The sequence below is a fragment of the Pseudopipra pipra genome, chromosome 3 (assembly GCF_036250125.1).
Source record: "Pseudopipra pipra isolate bDixPip1 chromosome 3, bDixPip1.hap1, whole genome shotgun sequence".
Lineage (NCBI taxonomy): Eukaryota > Metazoa > Chordata > Aves > Passeriformes > Pipridae > Pseudopipra > Pseudopipra pipra.
The window spans coordinates 18,438,582-18,465,553 of NC_087551.1; the positions used below are offsets into that span (position 1 = coordinate 18,438,582).

At 39.0% G+C, this 26,972-nt stretch overlaps 1 protein-coding gene across 4 annotated transcripts in view; it reads right to left on the minus strand.

The window, feature by feature from the left end:
* The window catches only part of DISP1 (dispatched RND transporter family member 1), an 89,904-nt gene that overhangs the window by 37,713 nt on the left and 25,219 nt on the right, over window positions 1–26,972 (minus strand). Inside the window, exon 1 of one of the 4 annotated variants that reach the window (XM_064648129.1) lies at window positions 4,215–4,425. The exons of 2 other annotated variants lie outside the window; for them this stretch is intronic. The gene's annotated coding sequence lies outside the window, so the exon portion shown is untranslated. Of the gene's footprint in view, window positions 1–4,214; window positions 4,426–26,972 lie in introns of those variants that run through there. One more of the 4 variants, XM_064648128.1, reaches the window with a different exon arrangement.

The following is a 26,972-nucleotide window of genomic DNA, read 5'->3' on the forward strand; positions in this document are numbered from 1 at the left end:
GGAACTTCCTGAGAGATTTAACAATGACCCAAAACAGTTAACCGAGAATCTTTCCTTTAGAGGATGAGCAAATAAGCCAGTTAAAATGCAACAACTAAAAGCACAGTCAGATTTTAATAAGAAGTGGGCATGGGAAATCAAAGAACATGTTCATAATGAAAAAAACCTAAAAATAAGAATCTTTGATAATGCAGTCTTTGGGAAGTCTGTATTCTTTCAATGTTTATTTTTGCTGCATTCCTCAGACTGCTTTAGGATCTGGTATTCTCCAATAAGGTGGGGTTTTCACTTATAAGAATTTATACCTGAAAGCTCTGGAGCAGTTGGGCAGGTATTCTGAATAATGAGGTTGTAGAAAACACAGCTTTTAATGCAGGCAGCCCTACTTAATAGAAGACTAAATACAATCAGAAAAAGTGTTAACCTACGTGTTTAATACATCCCACTTAGGTACCCACCTCTCTAGATGGACACAAGGTATTTTAAACATGATCATCTCTTTAGAAATTATGCCAGCTGGACTGCTAAGGGAAGAAAACTAGAATCATCTTTAATTACTCTGTACTTGAGAAGAGTAAGTGCTCAGAAAGCACTTTAGCCACACAGTTCAAAACAACAGCTCGGAAGAGCGTTGTATCTGGAAAGTACCATGGTCTGCAAAGGCAGCATTACTTCGTGACGGTTTTATGGAGTAATCCATCTATTATTTGTGGAGCTAACAATGAACGCAGCTTACCCAGCAGACATCTGCCAACTGCATTGCAAGCCCTTGAGGAAATAAAGTAATGCTGTGCCACACTGAAACTACGTAGGATTCGCTGCTGCCCAACTAGTATGTTCTTTTTAGAGTTGGATTAAGTTCACCTGTTCCTTTGGCTGCAACTGAAAGAATTTTTCTTTAAGTTTCTTTAAAAAAAACCCAACAAAACGCCAGACTTAAAACAACATTGGTTCAACAAATCCCATCTGGACTCATAATGCCTGCTATTGGGAATGATAGAAGTGCAAATCCAAGAGGGAATGACGTAGTGGAAACCTAGTATACTAGTACAGATAATTTATAGATCTTTAGAAGATGACAAACAGCCAAGTGCTGAGGGTTGCTTTAACCACATAGGAAAAAAACCAAAAACCAAAATCTGTACCTTGCACAAAACCAAAAGCAACCTGTTATAAAACTTTAAATTTTTCATTTAAGGTAGGACAAAACTCAAATTTCATTTAAAAGTTATCTAAAGCCTTTCATCTGTAGTCAGCATTGCACTACTCAGCCAGCTGGACCAGTCCGAGTTTTATGGACTTTGCAGACCTGTCAGCTACAAAGCACCGTGGTTCTGAGATGAACACGATATGTGAAGTAACAAAAACATCTTTTTATGTTAGAATTTCATCTAAACCAGCCAGATTCTAGAAGCAGTGCATTTTTGAAATAAGAAACATTTAACAATCCCAGCACTACCTGTCAGTCTGATCCTAGATGAAATATTATAGTGGCCTTGCAGTCCCATAAGATGCTAAAGTTTTTAAATGTGGGAAATGGGTTACATGGTCTCACAATCTGTAAATTCAGTTAAATCCTCTCCAGACTTTGCTTCCTGTGCCAGCCAGTGCACAGCAACTCTCAAGGAGGGTTTTCTCCTCCTTCACATAACCAAAATTCTTTGTATCTTTGCTTTTTCTCAGTGGTCTCAGGAGTAACAGGTGGTGCCTGGTGTTTGATACTGGGCTTTATGGGAGATGTCTAGTTATCTATCATGGCAATGGTCTTTAGCAAGTCAAACAGCTTTTTAATGTTTTATGGTTGTTGATCTCCATTTTGGCTCTCAGCTAGACATTTTTCAAATTCTCCAGCTCTTACTCTGGTGCTATCATATGTGGTGCTTGGTTTCTCTCAATACCCCAATTCTTGCTTTTCCATTTCAGCTGTTAACCACCAGGTCTTCTCTGAAAAGCTTTCACTGTACAAAATACAGACGCTTCCCAGAACAAGCCAAGCCTGTCTTTTCCTTCCCCCCCCCCCCCCCCAGGTATTTTAAGTATATGAAATATATGTATTTCAGCTTCTAGAAGAGTCCTGAATTCTTGTTAGCACACGAGTTTACCGGATACATTTATTAATGCAGCCACTTCACTTTGAGGATTGATACAAAGTAGCTCCTATTTTTGAGAAATTCCCTTATGGTCAGTTTATTTTCTGCACAGTCTATAAATACCCACTTTATCAACTAATGTTGTCCTATTAACAAGCAGATTTTCAGCAATCTAAGTACTTGTACCATAAGGTTAGAAGACAATTACGAAGCAGAAGAGGTTTGTAGAAGGGGAATTTCCCCACCTCCAAGTGTTTTGAGAGCCAGCTATCCCTGCCATCTGCCTCCACAGCCTGTGAGGCTGAGAAGCTGTCCCTTCCCAAACCTGAGACACCATGAGCTCATTTCCTCTGTCGCAGGCTGGCTTGGGAACTGCAATTCCTGTGACAGGGAGTTTCCAGATGTCACCATGCCAGGACCACAGCTCATGTACAGCTGGGCACTGGCAAACCAGCATTGCCAAGCTGGCACATGAACTGACCCACCAGCGACAGCTGTGGGGTGAGAGAGCTGGGAGAGACTGCAAAGGGTGGGAAAACCAGTATTCTTCAGTCCTTCAGAAATAGATTTTGCTTTTCTTTTAAGCTAAAGTTACTTTTCCTGGCACAGGCAGCAAAACAACAGCAGACCATTTCTAAAAATTATTTGCAGGGCTTTGACTAAAGAAATCGACTGCTGTGCTTTACCTACAAAACCTTTCCAAAATCAAAATTTACAATAAATATAATTAAACTATAGATAGATGCAACAACAAGGAGCCCTGAATTCTTTTCCAGAATTTTTGTATGATCCTAAAGTTTTATTAAAAAAAAACCAAACAAAAAACCCAAAAAGACCCCCGAAGCACATCTATGTAGGGAAAATGGAAAAAAAAATGTATTAAGAAAACCCAAAAAAGCTTCAAATACTCTGAGTTTTGGAATGAGATACAGCTACAAGCAGAAATTATTGGAACTATACTACTTCAAGAAAAAATGTGCATAGTTCTGGAAAACAGGTATATCTCAGCACAGTTTAGGAGCACAGGAAGCTGTTAAAATAACACTGCTTATAACTGCCACACTGTCATTGCACCAAATCTTATTTACACAATTTACTGACTTTCCATTACCATGTGAAAGACATTTAAATTTTTGTAATTGCAAATATTCTGATCAAAAATAGCTCTAATCCTGCTTACACAGAGGGGGAGGGAAACCAAAATATGTCTCCTTCTGGATGTAAGAAGAGTTACTTGAAATTGAACGTTCCACAGGTTCTTACTTCATCACGCTGTGGGATTAACATTTAAATTATTACAGCTGTAAAGGGACACAAAAGCAACAAACACTCTTTAGGATACAGCCCCAGCTCTACCTACCATCACCACGACTATATTAGCATTACATAAAAGGTTAAGAAACCTCTCGACCATCTGCTTAGAATCAGATTTTTTGTTTTCTATCCAAACTTAAAAGCTATGTTTGAACATCTTTAAAGAATTGTTACTAATAATAGCACTTTTCTTCACATTTTAACAGAAATACTAACATAATTTCACAATTACTGTATATTAAAGAAAGCAGAGACTCAGTGAGAATGTCAGGGCACATCAGGCAGGTACACATCAGCAGTCACACCTATTTGATAAATACAGGGCATTCTTTGCATTTAGCGACAGAAAATACAGCAAAGCAGTTTTACATTGGCAGTCCAGCAATAATTTTCTTCGAAAGCTAAACATAGGAGAACTTTTTTTTGTTTCCCGCTTCATTTCCCAAGCATGAGTTGGTTTTAAGTCTCCCATTTGCTGAGCCGCGCTCCGAAGGTCAAACGATAAACCTCATATACCACTTTTATCACGGCGCATCTGTTCAAAGAGCCGGACCTGGAGTCGGGGGGGGCGCTTTACTTTTCCCACCGCGCTCTTCAGCGCTGGCACGGTCCTGTGCTAAGCTCCCCGGCACTTCTACCCGGCTGCAGTCCTTCACAAGCCCAGGAGTCTATTTGCCCTACTAAGTAGCATTGGCAGCGTAAATAAACTGAAGGTACGCACTAAGTTCAACCTGCACCCACCAAATTAAACCTACATCCTCACGCTCTCTGAGCGCACGGCCAGGTCCGAAGCGACCGGACGGGACGCACCTCTCGACACTCACCAGCCGCTCGCCGGAGCAGATCGGCAGGAAGGAGGTGGCAGCAGCCCCCTCTCGATCCAGGTATCCCCCGGCTACGCTCCCGCTCTTCCGCAGCCGGACCCGCTCCGCCGCTCGCCCCCGCAGCGGCCGCGGGCGGGGAGCAGCTCGGGCAGAGCCGGTCGGGGCCGTGCCGGAGCCGGGCCGGGCCGCCCCTCCCCGCCGCAGGTCACGGCGCTGGCAGCGCCCGCCGGCTCCTCCCTGCGCCGCTCCTGCTGCCGCGGGAGCCCCGGGGCCGCTCCCGCCCTCGGTCCCAGCCCCCTCGGCTCTGGTTCGGGGGAGGCTGGTGCGGGGATCTGAGCCCAGCGCTGCGCCTTCACCTGCCGGCCCCCACCGCGGCGGTGCGACCCGCCGGCTCCTCGTCAGGCCTCCGAGCACACGCCTACGTGGAAAGCACAAGTGGCATCACCTTGCCACCAATATATTTGGAAGGGGAAAGAGCTGAGGAAAGCGGGAGACCGAAAACAGCACCGAGGGTCATTTGGAGCGCTTTTCAAACTCATGCCAGCACTCACTACCTCCCGGCAATGGCTTGTTCCCCAGCCCCAAGCTCTTCCTTCATCAGGCATTTCTTACAAAATGTTGCTCTGTGGCTACAAATCTCTAACAGATCTCCAACAATAAAAAAAACCACGACAGGATAAAGGTGTTTTTACCCCACCAGATTGCATGGCATTTGTACCTAATAAAGCATCTTCCACATCTGAGCACTTGAAGACCTGGTAGTTCAAAAGTAACCATCTCCACATACTTCTCAGAAACATTTTTTATAAGACTTAATAAATACAAACTTAATTATTAAAGACGATGCAAAACCCTGAAAACTCCATGGTCACAATTCAAAAAGCTGACAGGCTTTTAGAAATGCTCTCCTTCCCCTCCGCTGAAAGGAGCTCCGATTTCAGGATCAAGTTAAAGAGGCTGGAGCAAAAGGAATTTCTCATCTATAAGCATCTTTACTCTTTGTAAAGCAAATAAATCTAACCAAAGGAAACACTGAGGCTCAGTTTCCCTAGTGTGACCTTAGAATTATGCATCCCAATTCTGGTCCACGTTTTTACACATGGCAGCTCTTCCTGGTCATTGGATCTGGTCTTTAGCAGGTCGTGAGAAAATGTGCTGCTTCCCCACTTTTAAGGGGAAACTTTTTTTTTTTTTAAACCAGTCTTCCTTGACTTTCTCACTGAGCTTCAACTGGAAAATTTCACTGGCATCAGCTGCCTTGTCTCATCACCCCCACACTCTCAATCCTATTTAAAACATCATTTTTCTAACATTAATGGATTCTTTAACAGAAAACTTGCTTTTATTCTAAGGTAGAGCCATTCAGTGCCAATGATCCAGGTCAGTTCCTATAAAAGAAACTCAAATATATTTATTGAGCAAACCAGCACCACCACAAAGCAGGTAACTCTTAACCATAATTCAAAATTAACATAGCACAGTGTTCACTTTCTGAATATGTGAAATGCATAATATATCCTGGGAGCATCAGAAGAATAATCTCAAAGTTACTTTTCCAAAGTGACACAATTCCACATATTTTTGACAAACATATCTACTAATAAAAGTATTTCTTAAATGTGTAAATATTACTGTGCATCAGTTCACTGTAGATACTGTATCCCTTGTATTTGCTAACCACCTCAAAGAAGTGACAAGAGGCATATAATATTTGCTCACTGCTTTTATATCTATAAGGAAAAGTACTATAAAAATCTAAAGGATTAGTCTACTAAAACTCTTTGATTATATCCACTGCAGAAAATAATTTCTTATTACACAAATTTACTGCAGATACTTTGTTCCAAAGAACAACAGTAAAATGAATGTATAATGTATGTTCATCGGTTATGCTTAATAAAATTATTCCTGTCCAAATGGGATTTAAATAGTGTATCATATATTTGAATTACAGACTCATGGTCGATTATTGCCTCTACAGTATCTGAAAACCAAACTCAACACCAAGAGCTAAGAAACTTTTCTCCCATGCTACACTCTAGCCTTGCAGAGATGCAGTTGTGCAGCGTCCCACCAGCACATTCCTAGTATGGACACTTCCATCATACATCCTTTAACATCCCCTTCTGCATCATACTTAAATGCAATATCAGACAAATGCTGACTTCTTTATTTGCAAGTGATTATGAAATAAATTGGGCTCTGCACCATATGGAGTGCAGGTACAGGAAAACTGGGGGAAGGTGGGAAAGGATGGAAGAATTTTGACTGATTCAAGGCAGACCAGGGATGTCAAATTTGATCGTGGAAGCCTGTAGAAGAGAAATAACACTCTGCTCTATTCACTGGAAATGCATCTACACAGAAAATCTGCAGGATATCTGCATTACTAATTCAGCCCTGGTTTAAGTCAATATGATGCTCCATGCATCAGGAAGTTCCACCCACCTATGGATCTACCAAGACATTTTACAAGTGACAGAATTTCTATCATAAAACAAACTCTCAAAGTTTCACTACCCAAAGTTTCACTACCCAGTAAAGAGAAAATTAGCAGAATAAAATTTTACTATTATGCCATCTTTAAAACTATTAGTTTTTACATTTTGTGGATCACTTAAAAATTTGTGATTTTAACTTCAACCCCTTGAAGAAAGACACACTGCTCTGGGTAAACAAAAGTACTTTTCATGTTCTGATCAGAGAAAAATTCTTTAAAGTTAGTTATCATAAGAGATAGTTTGTCCATTTTTCTATCATAATGTTTGGGGTTTTTTTAACTGAGATTTTAAAATAATATTTTTCATGGTATGCTTAACAAACAAAATCAAGTAGTAGTAAAAATACCAATAGAGTTCCCAGAACTCTATATGCAGTACTTAGGAAAACAGTAAATAGTGTTATGATGATAACCATGTTGGATATTCAAATGAACTGTAGCCTGTATAATATGTAAGAAGATGAGTCCAAAAAAACCCAAAGCTTGTATTTACAGAGCAGGGCTGACACACTGTGTTCTAATGCATCAAGTTTAACCACTCTCTTCCAACAAGACCCAAAGAGCTGCAATACTTGGCCATGACCCTTTCATAGCCTCTCCTAAACTGAAGACACCAGGCAATGCCAGTGTCAGCCACTTCTTCTCCCACCTTTGGCTGCCCATGATCAAGAGCTGCCACCCTTGCACCGCTGTAGGTGCAGCTGTGCCCTGCACTTTCTCTTAGCTGGATGCCTTCATCTGCCCTTCTGAGCTTAATATGACATTAACCACAGCTTCTTCTCATCACAGTGTCACTCTCTTAAAGATTAAAAGAGAGATTCAGAAGAAGCTGAAAGACTTTGACAGTGTTGGATGTTAATAAGAGCTGGAGGAAGTCTGGGGTTCTCTGGGGACAAATTCATGCTGAAGGACTAAGCAAATGCTCAGGGAAGAAGCCCAGAGGCTTCTGAAATCCTTGAAGGCCAGACAGAGGGGACCAGAGGTGCTGTAGGAATTCTGTTGAATTGCTAATGAACTGGGGAGAGTAAGGGAGTATGGAATAAAAGAGCCAATTAAAGGTTAAAATGACAAAATGAGTTCTTGCACGTGGCACATATACTCTGCACGTATTTTATTATAGCTACACTGAATTTTTATTACAATTCCTATCCACCTACAGAATTTCCTGGCTGGTGTTTTTTTTCTTGGACGCAATATTCTCTGTTGCCTCTTACATGCTACAGCCCAGTACTTGCAGCAGGCAATTTACCAAATGCCATTTAAAATAAACAATGTAGCAGGAGAAATATGGTAGGGACCAACCATTCATTTACTACTTTTTATACTAAAGTATATTTTTGTGCAGCACTTGAAGTATTACTAAGATAACAGCATCTATTTTAATTATTTAGAGGCACAGAGGGCAAATGCTGTGATCTTCCAGATTCTAGCAGCACATGGGATGTGCCAGCACAGTATTGAGAAAGTGATTTGGGCTGAGTCAGCTTGATCCATCAGAGATTATTAGGTCTATCATCAGAGATTATTAGACTGCCACAGATTGTCACACCTGACAGTTTTGCAGAGGTATCCAAAAGTGCCTACATGGGGCTCCCACGTGCTCTTCCATCCAGAAATATGAGGTGAAGACACCAACTGGCTTATCTGAGACTGCAGCCACACAGACTGGAGTTGTCTTCTCCCAGACATAAACTGAGCCTGAAAAGAGAATGGCTGTGTTTGTAAGGAAATGGAGTTGGAAACTTTCAAAATTGGCATCGAGGAACCTCTGAGCATTGGAGTTAATTCACAATCTAAGTTACCCATCCAGAGATGAAAGAGAATATTGTAAAATATAAAACCAAAAGCACCCACCAATGAAAAACTGGTACTTAGATCTGTGGGTTTATTTATTTGAGATACAGGACGAAGAAAAGGAAGAGAATTAAATACAAGATATTAGCTATAAAAACTAGCATCCTCTTACATTGGCATTCTTCTACACACTCTTTTTTCTTCCCCTTGAAGTGGAGAAGACAGACCTTCTTATAAACATGGGTTGTAATATGAGCAAAACTGATTCAGTATCATCATATGCCTAAGGCAGAAGCCTTAAGTATTGAGTCCTCCATTTTCAGACTCCACAAGGATGAAATACTGTCTGATCAATAGATGACGTGAAGTGAATTGACTGTCCTTCTCCAGCTTTCACTCATCCAGACTTCATCACAAAATCTTTCATAATTGATAACCTCGAGAAAGGCTGAGAATTAAGTGACTTTACAGGCTGAAAAATCTTTAAGCCTTGCAAAGCAGTTTTTTCTCCAGCACCAGCGACAGTGGAAATGTTAAGACATGCTCACTGATCATGCTCTATTTAGGTGGGGTTTTTCATTGTTTTTCTTGTTTAGTTTCTTTGGCATTTTGGGGGGGTTTGGGGTTTGTTTTTTTTTCCTTTTTTTTTTTTTTTTTTGGTGGTGGGGGTTTTTGTTGTTTTTTTTTTTGTTTTGGTTTTTTGTTTTGTTTTGGTTTTTTTTAAGATAAGCAAATGACTTCTGGCTTGGATTTGGAAAATTTAAACTCTACACATGACATTAAATAAAACAGATGCCAACATATTCTTTTTAATATTCTGGAAACCGGACATTTAAAGTCATATCATCTTAGATAACACTAAAAGTTGAAGCACAGAAATAAATTTCTGGGGGTAAAAGAGGGTCTTCCATTGTTCATGAGGTGCCTAGAACAATGTGCTCTCAGTCCCTAGTGTAATTAAAGAGTCAGTTCAGTAGGAATCTGCAAACAAATACAGCCTGATTCTAAACTATTTCCTTTATTGATTTCTTTAAAAAGCTCTCAAAGTATGACAATGACATTTTACAGCCTTCCCCCCACCTCCCCCAACTGCAACAAGGCACTAGCAGTATTTCTCTAACTTTTTTCGCTGAGATCCTGAGATTTTAAATCAGATCATGTGAAGGTTGAGTTTTATGACATATAAGACTGTCTTGTTTTATCTACTTATAGAGTATAAATACATACATTTAATGATTTTTTCAGTGGAGATCTAATAGACATAAACCTTTTATCTTCCATGTTTCCAAACCACATGTACTCTGCATTGAAACGCATATCTGAGGCTCCACAGTAACTCAAGTCCCACATCACACAAAAGTCTTAAAAAGCTATTAAGTTTTAAAATTCCCCACATTGGATGAAATTATTTACATTACTAAAATAAAAACCAAAGTTGCGTATTAATCATGAAAAACAGAAGAAAATATCAGATTTAATAATCTGCAAAACTGCTTTAATAAGGAAAGTTTATAAGACAGTTTTATTAGCATCTCAAATAGTCTTCAAATACTAATATCAAGAAAACTTGTTAAAAATACAAATAAATTTGGAAGCAGAACTGAATATCTATACTTGATTTATCTACAGCTTACAATGTTTTGAAGGAACTTTTAATAGCTTGTCTTCAGCTATAAAAGTTTCATTCTCTAAGCAGAGTGCTCCAATAATAAGTTACATTAAAATGCAGCTGCATAAACATGTTTACACACAGTTACATTTTCTCATTCACATTCCTTTCTCACAGGTGTACCTTTTCCACTATGAAGTAACTAAATGTGAGTGTATCTTATGTAAGTGCAAACATGTATAATGTCACTTGTAAAATAGTCCAGACTGACCAGAGGGAAAAACTAACAGAATGCTTTATCTGAACATAAAATAAACAAGTGACATAAAAAGCAGTAATTCTACCACTTCTACAGCACCAGTACTTAAATTACAACCACCAGCCTGATGTTAGCGAAAGCAACTACTGCAGTATAATTTTTTTCCCCTACAGGAGAAATGTGCCTTACTAATATTGTTACAGTTACCACCACATTAAGGTTAACTTGTCTATAATCAAAGAAATAACAAAGAGCTGCCTTTCTCTCATCATTTGGAGAAATTCATATAGCAACAGTCCAGATACCACAAATACCACTATTTCTATTTGAGTTAGGGAAGTAAAGGAAGGAAAAGTCGCTTTTGTCAAATTCATATTCTTAGCTCAGGAAATAGTCTTGCAATGCAAGGGATTCTTTTAGAACACTAAGGTATCAATTATTTTTAAGACAGGGGCTTGTTTTGAACTTAATTTAGGGGAACTAAAAGTGTAACACCAATATTTATTACAACTGCATAAGTATTGCCACATAATGTTTATGTAATATAAACAGCTATGTGTGAAATAAACTTTTATGTTGCAGGTATCAGAAAATTATTCATTTTGTTGTTCATTTCATTCACTTACACAGCTAAGCAGAAGGTTCTTGCTATTCATTTAAGAGCAAACTAGGTGACAACTGTAGTTCTGAAACACTCCTTCTACCTATTGCAAGTTCAACATTCAACCCACCATGCTGTTCCCTTGGCTTAGTAAAACAGAAGTGGAAACCCCTACCAACTTCTTACTTACTTTCTCTTCGAAAAGATTTTCAAAATTAACTGCCTAAACCTTCAAACAATGCATGAAAGAGCTCCCTCTCCTTTTGTGCATAACCAACATTGTACCTTCACCTTTCCTCATTAGGAAAGTGAAATAAGCATCAAAGCTAATCTCTTTCTTCAGGAAAAAAAAAGATCTAAGTGTTTGGAGTAAACAAGCATTGCTAGAGCCCACAGAGGACCTCTTATTTGATGTGAGCTTTTCTGACACACTAACGAAGGCCTGACAGACAAGGCAAGAGAAAATGCTATTTGAGCACAGACTCAATGTTTGCTCACTAGGCTGCTTGCCTGCCACAGGCTTACTCAAACACAGCCCCTGAAATGGGAAGTCAGTCTTCTCTGGCTGTCTCTTAGCAAACAGATGTGAGCCTGGGAATTCCTCATACATTCAGATAAATCAAGAACCAGACCTTTCAGAGCACCAACCTCCACAGCTTTAGAAGGAGATGTCAGATTTCTCTGGGACCCTCCGAGTTCACTGTTTAGACTAAAAGACTGGCTATCATATGCAAGTCACATAATTTCCAAAGCTGTTCACTAAGTTTGATCCATGGCTGTTTCACCTGCTACTCTAAGGCAAAAACTTTGAGACAAGTCTAAACTATGAAACACCCACGTAACATTCCCCTACTTTGTTTTTATGCTATCTCTCTTTCTTTTGTACTATGCCTGGGGGTAGGGAGGCATGTCTTCTCAAAAAACTACTTTGGCATTTTCTGCAGTGCACAGGTTCCTTGGAGTCACACAGTTCTTGAGTGTACAGTACAAAACTTGTGTTGTCAGTACAAAATTGCAATTGTATACCTTCCTGATCAATTCTCAAATAAAAAAATCCTCTGGAAAAGCACAGGGTACACAAAAATTGCATTACTGTTGCATTACAAACCCAGATATATTACTTCTCTGCACAAAGTCCATTTAACAAACCAGGTTTTTACGTTGAAGATGTCCAGTATTGACCAAATGTCTAAGATGATGTTCCTGAATGCTTTTCAAACCTGATGGTACCTCTTGAGATTTACAGTCAATAAATACAGTTGGATACCTACTTAAAGATGGAATTCAAGAACAGACTTCAATTAGATTACTTTTATTACAGTCTGATGTATGCAGAAATTCAGCTGGACAATACTGGTTTTTTCCAATTACTACAGGCTAAACATGCTCAGTTTCCACCAGAGTCACTGCAGTAGGATTCAGTTCTCTACTGGTTACATGAACTCTAGTATCAGATTGTAAGAATTAAGGAATCTAAAGAGGATCAGGTGCTGAAATGTATTTAGGAGTACAGTTTCTTTCTGTACCCAGGCTCTGAGGATCAGGACTCTGAAGCAGCAGGACTGATACCAGTCTGCAGAAGAAACCAGGGTATGGGAATTGCGAGAACACTAGTCACTTCTGGTCATTAGAGACTAAAACTGGAGATTTTTTTTTTTATATCCTGGCAAAGAAGAGTGACTGGGTACATGCTTGCAGTACCACAGCTGTACAAAGTCAACACCAGCAAACCACCTCCACACCGGACATGGAGACAAGGGAACAGCAGCTGTCCAAGCCTTCTGCCAGCCCTGGGGCAGCAGCAGCTGCACGGCCAGTCCATGGCTGGGAGAAAAGCTTGGCCCCCTTGCAGCTACCCTGCTTTCAGCTCACTTAATTGGGCCAGTACCTGTTCCAGGGCACAGGCACTGCTGATTTTAATAAAGCTAAGAAATCAGTTTACTACCAAGTCATTGAACCTTTATAACGAGTGTTCAGATATTAAAACCTGAATATTCTTTTTATAATTTTAAATCTTATTTTACAGAACAGCCTTGTTTAGTCTATTGTGCTTAACAGTCACCAGCCAGATACCATTTTAGTATGAGCAATGCATGCATAAGATACTGACCTTCCCAGCAAGAACTCCCAGCCCAATCAGCTATTGAAAAAAGAGCAGCCGCAAAAAGATTGCTCCATTTGTCAGATGATATTAATCTTTACATATGCCCTTTCAAAAACAGCATATGCATAAATCTATCAGCAAAAAAAGGCTTTCCCAAAGAGTTTGCTTTAGGGGCAGAATAAAAAAATAATCTAACCTTGAGGGAAGCATCCCAATCAGTTTTGGATGACTTGTTCTTCATGGTTGCATAACATATCCCTACATTTTTTTTTCCTCGTGGTGAACAAAAAAGCATCACATGGATCTGGTCATATTACTCAAAGGCAAAGGCACACAAAGTTATTGCTAGGCATTAGAAGAGACTGTAATATCCATCAGTGTTCTTTCTGCCTTTCCAGTACAACTGAGTGTGAGATGCCAGGCAGGACCAACAGTATTTGTGCATGGCAAGCGGGAACAGGTGACCCTGAGCTCCTTGATTACTGGTGTATTATAAACCAGGGGTAAGAGCAAGCTGCACATTTCAAGGGGAAGGGGGCTGGGAAAAAGGGAGAAAAAGGAACCTGGAATGCTTGGCCTGAGGTCAGAGGACAAGGAATTTCAAAGCTAAGTGGTAATTTTAAGAGGCAAGTGCCTATCACACAAACATGTGCTCATCACGCTCATCCACACACTTCCACTTCAGGGATTAGTTTTAATCCCAATAAATTTTCTAAATTCAACTCACCACATACTTGCACAAGTTTGTTTGTTGGTGTAAGGGTAGTGACCATAACAGGCAAGGATAACCAGCTGGAGTGGGGAGATGCACTTCTTTCAGTGGCACTGATGATTTAGGTCTGCTTAGGAGAACATACACCTATAATGTGTATACAACAGTACATTCTGTAAAAGCAATAGGCTTCATAGTTGATACTAAGGACTAAAGAGAAACTTTCAAAAATTGCTAAAGGAAAAGCATGCAGCATACAGAATGTAACTAAAAGGTAGAGCTGTAAATTGCAGTGATAAGCACGGCACAATTTCTGGCTGTAGGTTTTCTGTAAAACAAGTTATTTCTGAACTAGTTTTGAATTCTCACAAAATAACAAAGCAGAAACAAAGGGCTGTGTTTGAAACGCTTACAAACTGAAATTCCAGTCCCCTACATACAGGAATTTCTTTCATTAGGACAAGATGGAAAAGAACTCAGTGATTAGCATTCTAATTCAATACTAAAACATAGTGGAGTACAACTGGTAAAGCCACTGAAGGCATTTTCCCAGGTTTCTTCTTGAATGACTGCACTTTTTCTTTGGGAGAAAACAAGTCAACAGTTAAACGACATCATTATCTTCTGTGACTTTCTTCACAAGTGCTGCATTTCTAAGCTACTTGCATGGCTACTGTAAACACTGAGCAGGAGCATCCATACTCTTCAGATTATCAGCCAGAGGATGACTGAGAACAGTCAGCCTTCATGTGCCCAGAACACATCTAAAACATACCAGCCACGATGAGCCACTTTGCAGGGCTGCAGGTAAACACGAGTGACAGCAAATAAAGTTGTATTCCATTAAAATGGCATGGGTGAAACACGTGTCTGCTTTCAGAGGGTAGGAAATTCAAGGACAATTGTGCTGTGCATTACTGGATTCTGCACAGTACTTCACAAAAGCCTCACGACTTCAAAAAAAAAAAAAAAAAAAGAACAGCCAGGTCCTGTTAAATTTACTGTGCTCACGCCTCCTTACATTTAAAGGTGGAAAGAAATACTTCCCTCAGGGAAGCGGGGCCCAGTTCATAATTTCTGGATTAAACCCATTACTATTAGCTGCAGAATGAAATTATTAGTGACAGGTTCACTGAATTACCTCTTTACAGAGGTCACAGGAGCTTCCTAGAAACCTAAAACTGCCACTGTAAATTTAGCTAATAGCAATTGAGTTTTTTAAACCATCTAAATTAGAGGTAAACACAATAAATAAAGAACCTGTCTTAATACCCTAATTTAATCATGCATAATACATTTTCATTGTTTTCACTTTGAAGTTATAAACTGAGGAATATACGAGTTCTGGCATGCACCACTATTACATCAACATTTTATATCCACAGATGTGGATGTACAATTTCTATTGATTTCAAATATGCTCATTTCTCTTAAAACTATAACACAAATCAAGAATAATTTTTTTGGCAAGTATACAAACTGTAGCTTGATCAGCACATTTAAAGTAAGATTAGACAGAGGTTTACAATAAGATCAAACAAAAGCTTTCAACGTGCAAAATTCTGTTATGAAATGAATCAGTTTTGCAATATCTGAAAAAAAAAAAAAAACAACAAAAAACCCCATATGTACAAAAATCTTACTTTCATTCTGTGTTTATTACTGCCACTTTAAAGTTTCACTCAAGGACCTTAGACAGAAATTGTTCAATCTACCACTTTATTGGCTATGCTTAGTTCTGCTTAAGCTTCCAAGACAGTTAATAAACTCTGTGTACTGTTTCCTGTAAAATACACACACAGTCCTTGAAGTACAGCCTGTGTTTCCCCCTCCCAGGGAAGTGACCTCATCACTGGATTATAAAGTCCTGTTTCTCCTACTTGCACTCTCCCTTGCTCTGGTCCTGTAAATTTTGCATTCCTAGTCGTATGAAGGATGCCCTTGATCCCAATCTAATAAACAGCTGAGTAGTTAAGAGTCCACTACTCAGTGAGAAAGCTCAGCTTGAAATCCTTCAGATGGATTTTGGCGTTAAATCCAAGTCTTCCTTTTCGCAAAGCTCTGATACAGCTGCCCGGCAACTATATCCAAACTTTGCCAGGCATTTGGAGACACTTGTGTCCTACTGTCCCAGTGGAACTTGGACACTGGGGCACTGGTAGAAGCAGCACTGGGCACAGCCTCTGCTCCCCAGCACACCAGTGTCCCTTGCTGTTGGGACCTCAAGGGACTGGAGCGTTACATTTGCTTAGACCAAGCTCTCAGCTCCTCCCATGCACAAGGAGAACCTTCTTCCCTGCTGTCCCTCCTAAGTGCTGATCTGCTTTGTCAGAGGTTACTTCAAGAACTCCTAGCAGTAATGAGATTCCATTCTAGCCAAAACCATTTTGAAATCCCTGTTTCTACACAGGATAAAATAAACAACTTGAATTCTGATGGTTCATAAGGAAAAATGGTGCAATAGGTGAATTACTGGGGAAGAAATGGAACACCCCATGAACGGTCACGGTAAATCTTACGCTAAAATGAGGGTCATCTGTCACAACTGAAGCATGTTCACTAGTATTGAAGAGGAACCTAATAAAGTTCTCATAGTCTCACAAGCCTTAAATAGATTTAAAACATGCTCTGTTATGATTTATTTTACCAGTTGAATGTTATTGTGCAAAGATCATAGAATCCCACTGACTCTGGTCACAAGTTCCCTGGAACTATGAGCAAAATTCCACAGTTGCCAAAGACCCTGAATCTGAAGTAGATTGACACTAATTTGCAATTAAGACACTAAACTACCATAAAGTGCAGGTTTCATGGTCTAAATTCAGTTTACTATAAATTTAGTTCCTTTCGTAATTTCTTTTTTCTGCTTAATCTTTTAAGGGGTTTTGTTTTACTAACTAATGTATCTCATGCAACAACCAGACATACCCATAACAGACAATGATGCAAAAGGCTGAAAAAGTGATTGATTAATCAGCTGTGAGATTCAGTATCACCTTTTGCCCAGGGCACATCTGATTTTGAACAAGGCAGGCAAACGTCATTTGTGCTGTACTAGTTTATGTAACTTTGTGGTAGAGAGAAAGACCTCATTGCTCAATTACCTCTTGGCACTGGGTGTCAAGGCTGAAAAAATGACCACACTCTTTAGGTTGTCTAGGTTGAACAAATGACCCTACTGAAATAACAATTTCTTTGAATTGTTCCACTTCACAGAATTTTGCAAGCACCCTCAGTAAGATTAAGACACGAAAGGACAGGCACTTAAATACTGAAGTGTTTGTCATCCTGCAAATGAAACTTTGAATAACAAATATCCATATAAGTAAGTAACCAAAATGCTGAGAAATTTATACGGAAACTCATAGACACTGAAGTCTTGAAGTGATCTGAACAACTCTGTCTCCAAATACTATGACACTGTATTTCAGGGATCTAGCTCCTCTTGCAGAGCAACTTCTGCCAGCCTTCAAGACACGAGGTGATCTGAAATTCAACAAACTCTATCAGGGGCTGTGCTGAATTATCTACCATCTGGAAACCGTAAAAACCAAAATTATATGAAGGGGAACGAAAAATAAGATGACGGTGATGGTGAAGTTTGATGACTTTCCAACAGGACTAACTGGAAACCTGCTTTTTCTGAAGACCTACAGAACTTAGAGCAAGCTGAGTGAGAGTTAAGAGCCCTAAGATATCAGATATGGCTACCCAGCAGGGTCTCCTACCTGTGGAGATCAAACTCTATTTTCTTCTACAATGAAATGCAAAATTTTTTTGGTTTTTTTTTTAATTGGATTAAAAGGGAAAAAAAAATCACATTTCAAAACACTAAAGTTCTTTGCAAAAGTACAGTTTCCTTTTTGCAGCCAACTCTACATGGTCTCATTCTGAAAAACATAGCACTGTTCAAAATAAAGTTAAAGGATTATTTGGAGTTGTCTTGTATAAACACAAGCCAAGTATCAGCTTAAGTTACTATAATGATCTTTACAAAGGCTCATAAGTCACACAGCAAATTCTGGCAGAAACAGACTTCAATCTTTAGACATGTTTAGGAATTTGAATATAGTGCCAAAAATCTCCCAAAGATAAGTGAAATGCACCAAGAAAACTGGTTTTAATATCCGAAGAGTTATTCAAGCTGAACTGAATTTATCAAGATAAGGAATACATTTTTCTTGCTATTCCGAGGACAGATGAACTTTTCTGCTCAATATTGAACAGCTGTTGAAAACAACGGATGCTGAAAATTATCTCAGAGATTCTATAAAAAAAATCTTTCATAGAGCAAAATACTTTGCAACCCAAACACCAGAGTTCCTGTAACGAAACCAATCTCTATGCCATGGTCTTAATTTCAGTCTACTTCATATATTCACTCAACCTACAGCCTCTAAGCTTTACACTCAAGAAGTTCTCATGGCAGCTGCAGTCTTCCACAAAAAGTTCTGTTCACTTAACAGTGCTGGTATTTGCTCAGTGAAATATTAGTTCCAGCAACCTGTCAGAAAGGAACTGAACAACAACATACTCTGGTCCAACAGAAAAAGCAAAAAATCCTACACAAGAACTAAAAAGGCCACCTTTTCAAAACTGGGTAGTTTATTCTACATAAAACAGTTCTGCTTTTCCCTTAATCTAAAAATGAAAACTGTAAACCTTCACCAATTTACCAAAAAGCTTTTCTTTTTTTCACCCACGGTTTAAGCCAAATGTGTCTCAGCACTGGATCCCAAACTTTAATTTTCTTCTACTTCTGCTATTGTTATGCCAGCACTTCTAAATATTTACACTTCCCAGATTCCTAAAATGGAAGAAGCCGGGGCTCTTTTGTAGTGCAGATGATTTGCACAGACCCCAAGCAGTGGAGAAATTCTCACGCTTTCATGGGAGGGAACTGGATTTAGGGGACACTTTGCTCCTGACAGGGTAAAGTAATCTTTAATAAATTTAAATTGAAGGGTCTTTCTAACACAGAGGGATTATGTACACCTTCCTCATGCACAATGATAAACACTAAAGGTATTAATAAACATTCCTTAGAGAACTGCAGATTTACATTTTTCATAAAGCACAGATGCGATTAAACTGCACCCAAAGCTGGAAACATTTAGCACTAAGTTGTAGAAAAGTTATTTTACTGTATACGCCACTTCAATTATCTTCTGAAAAATCAAACTGTCATTATAGATAAGGATTCAAGAAAAGCTTAATAAAAAATTCTAAGGCAACACAAACAAAATGCAAGCATAAACAGCATGAAAAAGAAAACTAAGTGCCATTTTTATGCCTACTGGATCTTTTGGGGTCTCTGCAGGGACATCTTAGTCATTGCTATTGAACGAGGAAGTCAGCTTGGTCTTTGCTGGCATCATGCATTCAGCATAATGATTTAAAAGAGAAATACTCCATAACCTATTTATTCATTAAATCAAACCCGTAATCTATTAAGATACAGTAAATGTAAAGGAGATGTAAACATACAAGATACTATTGAGTAATCCGAGACAAAAACAGTTTTCCTTTTCTTATTTTTGTAAGCACACACTGAGTTAAATTCTGCTACTTAACAGAAATCTGTCGCTAAGGACATACAGGAGGCTACTTAAAACTTACTAAAGCCATTGATTGTGCAATCTTAGCTGAAGCAGTGAATAAAACTATCAAATATATTATAGTATTATTTTGAAGTTGTCAAATTAAGCACTCTAACTAGAAGAAAATCCTTCCAGAAAAGTCTTTTTGAGCACTGAGCCTCTTTTGTTATCAAAGCAAACATTTCTTTGTGTGTCTATTCCATCTGATAAAGTTGGATTTTCCCCCCTTATGGATGCTGAAAACTTGGTGGATAAGAATCTAAATGAGATCATCAGTCCTATATATTAAAGAATTCCTTACGAATCTGTACAAGTATGTAGTAATCCACAGAAGAACATAAAGAAACTTAAAACTGCTTTTCTGCACAGTGGGGAGCTACAGTTTCTCAATATCCAACTCAGAACACTACATGTGCAAATCAGGAAAGAGGGAAGAAAACAGAGGCTGTCAAACTCTGCTTTTCAGTCTAAGGCAGCAAAACAATTATGGACAAGACATAGCTTTTATAAAACAAGGACAAAAATACTTCAAAGCTATGGTTGTTAGTACCAAACCCATTTCACACAGTTCTGCCAGTCTATCAATGACCATCTCTCCTTATACTCCAGGCACAGCACCATTTCTCTTATTTATTACTTTTCTTCCCTCCTTCCTTCTCATCTCCTCCTTCTATCTCCTCTTTTCCTGAATTTTCCTAATAACAAAATCACCTAAATCAGCAGAGCCAGAAACTTGGAAGGCTACTTTCTAGAAGCAACAGCCTAGATAGGGCAGGGCAAATGTCTGCACCTGTCCTGTAGGCAGCCTCAGGGTGCAGAATACCTGCCTGCACAAACACTGCTTATCATGGCAAGAAGTTCAGATGTGCAGGACAGGTTCAACATATAACCAAGAAGTTGCTGTGGGATGAACAGTTAGAAGCCTGTCCTATATGCTTACTGAAGGGATAAAGACACATCATTCAACCCCATCTGCAATGGGATCTGAGATCAGCTGTGAGTACCAGAAATCAAAATGCCTGAAACATTTTAAATGCTGCATCTCCTCTGACTATCTAAACTCACCAAGTATCACAAATCTGGTTTACAAAGCAGGGAAGCCAAGGTGTGTTGTATGTCACTAACTACAATTTGGAAATATTTCCCACATAGGTCAATATGTCTCTAACAGTATTTAAGAAACTGTTTTACAAGATTGACCTTATAGACTTTAACCAGAAAAAGTGAGAAGCAAAAAGGAGAACATGCTTAAATGCCACCAACAGCCACACATATTATACCTAACAGGGAGAGAGATGTTTCTATGGCCTGGTCCTGAGATGTAAATATTTCTCAAATCAGAAATTAAGACACTTTTGCTGTCTCTGAAGAACAATGACAGATAAGCATAAAAAGAAATATGAACTCTCATTTTATCTAGTTCATGAGCAAGCTACAAAAGGTAGGTTTTCTTATCAGAACTATATGGAGGAAAAAAAGCACGTTTCCAAATAGCATTACTGGATTTTGTGATTTTTCTAAGCTAATAATGGAAATAATACTAACCAGCGATACTGAATATTATAACTTTTCAGGATTATAATGTGACTTCAGGCTTAACAGCTATCAAAAAATGGAAAATATTTCCAAAGATAAGTGCAATCACAATAAAATTATCTACTTGTTTGGTGCATTGAGCAACACATCTGCTGGCTTCAAAACCAATAACTGTAATAAAATTTTAAAAAGCTGAAAAAAAATCAGAACTTTTCATAGTCTCCTAACTGCAGTAACCAAAGGTTAAACACTCCTGAGGACAGGACCAAACTCTTTAAAACTCTTTATTCCATCCAATTATGTGCTTTCCCACTTATGTGGTTTAAAAGGTATGCTTTCACCAAATCTGAATTAAAAGCAGAGAGATAAGGCAGCTAGCCAAACTGAAAACCTGTAACAGCCCCAAAATTATGTGGGTATACAGCAAAGAAATACGTTGCTAAGACTGACTAGCAAGGTAAGCATCCCCACCTTCAGCTGGAAAAGCAGTTTTAAAGAACGGGCCGAGGTTAATTTGCATAGTAATAAACAGTCTTAAAAAGGGGAAATATTTAAAGAGAGACATAACAGTCATGTATATTTGGTAAGTAACATCCAGACAACAGGTCACAGATACAAGCCTTTCAGAACAGTTAGTGTCTGATACTCCCAGGAATGCAAGATACTCTCCAATGCAAGAATATATGATGTCAACTCTGGAAAGCAAAGGCAAAATGAAACAGAATGAGAAAAGGCACCTGGAAAGAAGTAGTCCAGTTCTAGGTGGGATGATACCACTCTGAAAAGTGCTGCATAAGGAGAACGGCAATTTAAAATAGCTCTTTGTGCTACTCTTCAATAGAAGATTTTAATGATAATGAAAACAATTCTGAAAGGGAAACTGAAAAAAAAATCCCACTTCAAGCTAGGTAAATAAGAGAACGTGTTCACAAGAAGAGATGCAAATATTTTTTGCACTTTCTTCTATCCATCAGTGCAGAACACAATCTAAATTTTAATCGATGCTCCTCACTAAAAGCTAGAAAAGATATCACTTCCTGGCTCTGGGTTAGTTACCTTGAACACAAATGAGCTGACAACTGTTAACAGCAGTCTTCCCAGTACAGAAGAATTAAAACCTCCCAGAGCCTGCACAAAGCAACCCTTTCCTTCCTTACCCAGCCGACAGTGTGACTCTTGAGAAACAGCTGACTGCACGCACAATGAAGTCTCTGCTGGAAACCAGGCTCATGTGCTACATTTGATGTACTTCAGGCAAGTGAAAGTCTTCATTAGAACATTCCAAACGGGTTTCCAGGAACAGCAGCACACTGAACCAGGGGCTAAAGGAAGAGGACTTGTCAGCTGTAACTGCATCGGAAAGAAAAACAGGAACACACTTCCCGGGGTTTTTTAAATTACACTTCAAGAGCTATTGTTACTAATAGCTGCTCCAAGCTGTAAAAACTGCAACCTTGGAGGGCAAAAGTCAAAGAAACCCTACTGGTTTTCCCCGGATTACTCACAGAATTAATAAGATCATTTGGGAGGCAGCCTTGAGGTTATCAGGAATCTCTTGTCACACGCCTACAGCAAACTTTTCCAGCATTTCTGCTTACAGCTCTTTAATGAACTGCAGCACTGGGGCAGAAAACCTTTTGCCTGCTAGCAGGTTGTGCTGGAAAGTAATTTGGCTACCTATGTATTTTGTGTTTCCAATAGCAAAAAAAAAAAGAAATGAAACAGATAGGTCTTTAGAAGTTTTCCATTAAATGGTTCTAAAATATCTTTTTTAGAATGTATTCACCCCTGAAAAATAAATGCCAAAGCTTACATACCAATATTATTACTGCCAATAAAAGCAAATTACCTTAATTATTCAGTACATAATCAAACAGCACATTGCTTTAAAGTACCATACAATGTGTTCCTTTTTGAAATATTTTTTAAAGCAATAGACCTCAGGCAGGTAGAAACAATACAAACAGTGAGAGTTCTGTAGCTGAATTGAGCACTGCTGTTTTGACACACAAAAAATCCTAAATATCAATGGAACTAAATGGAGAATATGCTACCAACAGATTCTTTTAGGGTTTTAGGGACAGGCATATCTTTACTACACCCTGTTTAGGCACTTTGAGGATTTTAGCCCAACCACTGCCAGCCACTATTTGTGCACAACTATCTCATATGCTGAGCACCTGGTTCAATGAAGTTTCCCACAAAACAGATGCCAAGGTGGATATCACAGCATCAAGAACATGGCTTGACAGACAGAAGCTCAGACATCCACTGTGAATTTGTGATGGGAGGTCAGCAGGAGAACAACCAAAACTGGTATCCCCACTACAGGACACCTTCTCAATATGGCCACAAGAATAAGCTGAACCAGGCAGAGATGAGACAAATAAAAATGACAATACACATGGTAAAGTAGGACTTCAACTTGCCCTAAATGTGAAGTCAAACACCCAGTACTGCTGGAAGTCTGCATTTGAAAGTGTTACACATCTGAAAGTAAATCCTGTCTTTTGGACAAACTTTCTGAGAAGAAAATGAAAGGACTAGAAGAGGGTAAATCAGTCTGGGAGCCAGAATAACATTACAGAAGAGCAAATACTGAATGTATGTCATCATCAGGTTAGAACCCAAGGATCTGCCTTAGATAAGAGCTGGGTATAATAATAAACCCCTTAAAACTTACTTCCCTCCCTAAAAGTCAAAAAGAGGCAAAAATTCCTGAAGCAGCTTGTCACAGGTAAGAAGATGACTTAACTTTTTATCAGTTTGAGAGAAAACAGTATTTGTGGAAGGATTGTGCTGGTTCAATCAGCACACTCTTTGGAGACTTAAGATAATCAGGCATTCACTGTCACAGCTTAGAACAACGTTTTGCAATATTTGACTTCCCCTCTTACATCCCAGGCAATCTAAAGTAGATTCCAAGCAAGAGGAAAAAATAAGGTTCTTTAGCCAGTCACATCTGTTTTACTTGAAAAAAGTTATAAGCAGCACAAATCCAACACATCACGAGGCAGAGGGAGCACAGACATACATGCAAAGACACATACACTTAGTTTCCAGAACAAAAAGTTAAGTAGGGATATCGAGTGAGGTTGTGTCTCAGCTGCTGTACGGGGAAGTTCACTGTCCTGAGAAGGGTTAACAGGGCAAACTTATTGACCACTTCAACACTCAAACCTATGCATGGGGTTTTTTGCACATTAGAAATAGCCTTAATGCACTGTCTGTGATATTCTAAGTCATAAATCTTACTGTGTGCTGTTTTAAGAAACCCCATGACCCCACCGTTGTCTGCTATCTGGGCACTGCTGATTCACTATTTGCATTCACATGCTGCAAAAACTGCTGTCCCATGCAACCTTCTGCATCTGAACGCAGCATCTTGTTTGTCCTGGCATGAACTTTTGCCCACTCTGGACTGACAATGCTTTTTGCACAGTAAAAGCTTAAGATGAGGTTTAGAAATTCCTTTGTCAGGGCAGATTCTCTCTCTTCCTCATACAATCTGTGCTGGGGGACAGAAAGGAAGGAAGAGAAGACAAGACAAGCAATGCTTTTAATAAACTCTTAGAACAGTAAAACATTAGTACATATAATTTTGATACATCAAATTACCAGTTAGCTAGACATTTTGTCAAAAAAAAAAAAAAAAAAAAAAGAACAAAGGGTATCTGTTGCTTCCCCAGTACTGCTACACCACCCAACTAGGAGAGGTGCATGTCCTGCCTTGGACTCACTGACTTCAGTCCAATCCCAACAGCAGCTCTTGGCCTCACTCTTCCATTTGTAACACCTTCTCTCCATCAGCAGTAACATGAACCAAATTTGTCATCTGAACAGGCTGGAAACAGCAGCTCCCCTGCCTGCAGAGCTGTGCTGCCCTCAGCTACCTTCAACTTCTGGCAGCTGCTCAGTACAGACAACCTTGTATCTGAAGGATGCTTTGTGAGTTTGAGCAGCACAGTGTCAGCAGGAACACCTCACAAATGGGACACACATACACTGGCTGGTGACACCCATGGCATAGGGATGAAGCAGACAAAGAATTGCTTGTAAATCTCGTAGGCTATGAAAGAAAACTGTCCTGGAGAAGTCACAGAGATAAGATGCAAAGATAATTTCCATTACTTGAAAATGACAGTCACATCAACTTCCTCATCTCTCAACTTTAAAAAAAAGACAGAAAGTTTTAAACTATGAAAAATATGTGTCTGTCTTGGAGCTACTGGGACTGGCATCACAGAAGTTTAAGTTAGAAAAGGACATTTTCCTTTCCCAAAAGCCTCATGGCTGGTAGTATCTGGAGGCATCCCTCAGCTTTCTTACACTTTTTTTGTACACTTGAATTGTTTTTGAGTAGTGGCTCCTGGGTGCCTTGAATTGGCACAACTTTTCTCTTAAAGGAGAGTTTAGGGTTGTAGTCATTCTCTTCCCATACTTTGCTGCTTATTCACCCAAACCAGTCATACCAATGGAGTTTCAACAGGGACCTCCCATCCTCTTGCTGGTTTTGAGCCAATCAGAGCTATAGCCATAACTTCACCCTACCATTATCCAGAGAGCCCAGCAACTACTAGCCCAACATCTGTACAACTCCTTAAAATTCCCCTGCAAATCCCTCTATCAAATAGATTAATATTGATTTTCCCCCCCCTTTCACATCACTTGACCAGCAGCCCCCTCTTTTAGTTTGTCTAATACAATTAAAATCTAACTTCTACATTTTGTGTAAGATGACTTCTTGTCAGAACTATGTTTAACTTGGCACTTTTAGACCAAGACACAATTTTTACCTAACAAAATTATTAGGAATTATCATCGCATTTCCATTTTCTCTGGAATGGGTTTATTATTTCATCTGCAGTATCTTTGAGCAAAAATTTTCAAGTCTGAAACAACACAGCAGAAGAGAACAACATCTACCCTCTGTATTTAAGTTTGGATACTACCAACAAAACAAGGCAATTATCAACAAGTAGCTTTTTAAATATTTATAAAACTGAGTATTAAAAACCAAGGAAATTTTAAATGGCTTCTTAACCTCAAACCAAGGCACTTGCAAAGATACCAAAACACTAAACATATGCACGCAAAATGGTTTGGAAAGTAACTATAAAGCTTAGATATTAGGAATAAGAAATGAAGATCTCCAACATGCTAGTTGATAATCAGCTTCAGGCAGTTATCAGGCAACTTTTTCACTGCTCATGTAAATTGAATGGATGGCTTGATTTCAGTACTAACAGTCTCAATGAGTCAAGAATTTCTAGGCACAGAGATGCCTGTTTCCACTGCATTAAACCACCAAGATGACTTTTTTTTTTAAATAGAAAACTCATTTCTCCTGATCAAAAAGCTTTACTCATTAGAAAACTCAGGACTGATGAGAGGGGAGCAGACTTGCCTTCAAAAATGGCCTGAAGTTATCTCAGCATACCTCAGAGATTACCACCAGGCCACAAGACTCCCAAGGATATTCCAATCAAGGCCTTTATGACGCAGTTTGAGCTGGGTGCAGAAAGCTACATGAATTATCAGTCCAAGAAATTGTAAGCATCATGCTGATCTTGTCTGCTACATGAATATAAAGTACCTTACTCAGTACCCAAAATGTAATCAAACCTGTATAATTCAAATAATCCAAAGGTAAATATTTTTGTGCAAATGACGGGAGATTTCTAATACTCTTAACACTTGATTTACATCAGGCATATGATCTCATGTTTCTATATTCTTTATCTGAGGTGGAAAATAAACTAGTACAAACTACTTGTACTCATTTATGAAGATCACATCTCTGCAAAGGATACTCAGGAGAGAGAGATCAGAACAAAGTTTCTCATTATCAGTATCAGAATACCATACCACTTCACATTTTCTATACAGGTTTTTTCCATGAAATCCAATTTTTCTTAAAGTTTAGAAGAGTTAAAAAGTACTTATACCTGGACTGAAAAGAAACAGAGTTTGAACTGATCATTCTCACAAGGGAATCTCAATGTAAATGTCTTAAGTGGAGTTCTGCT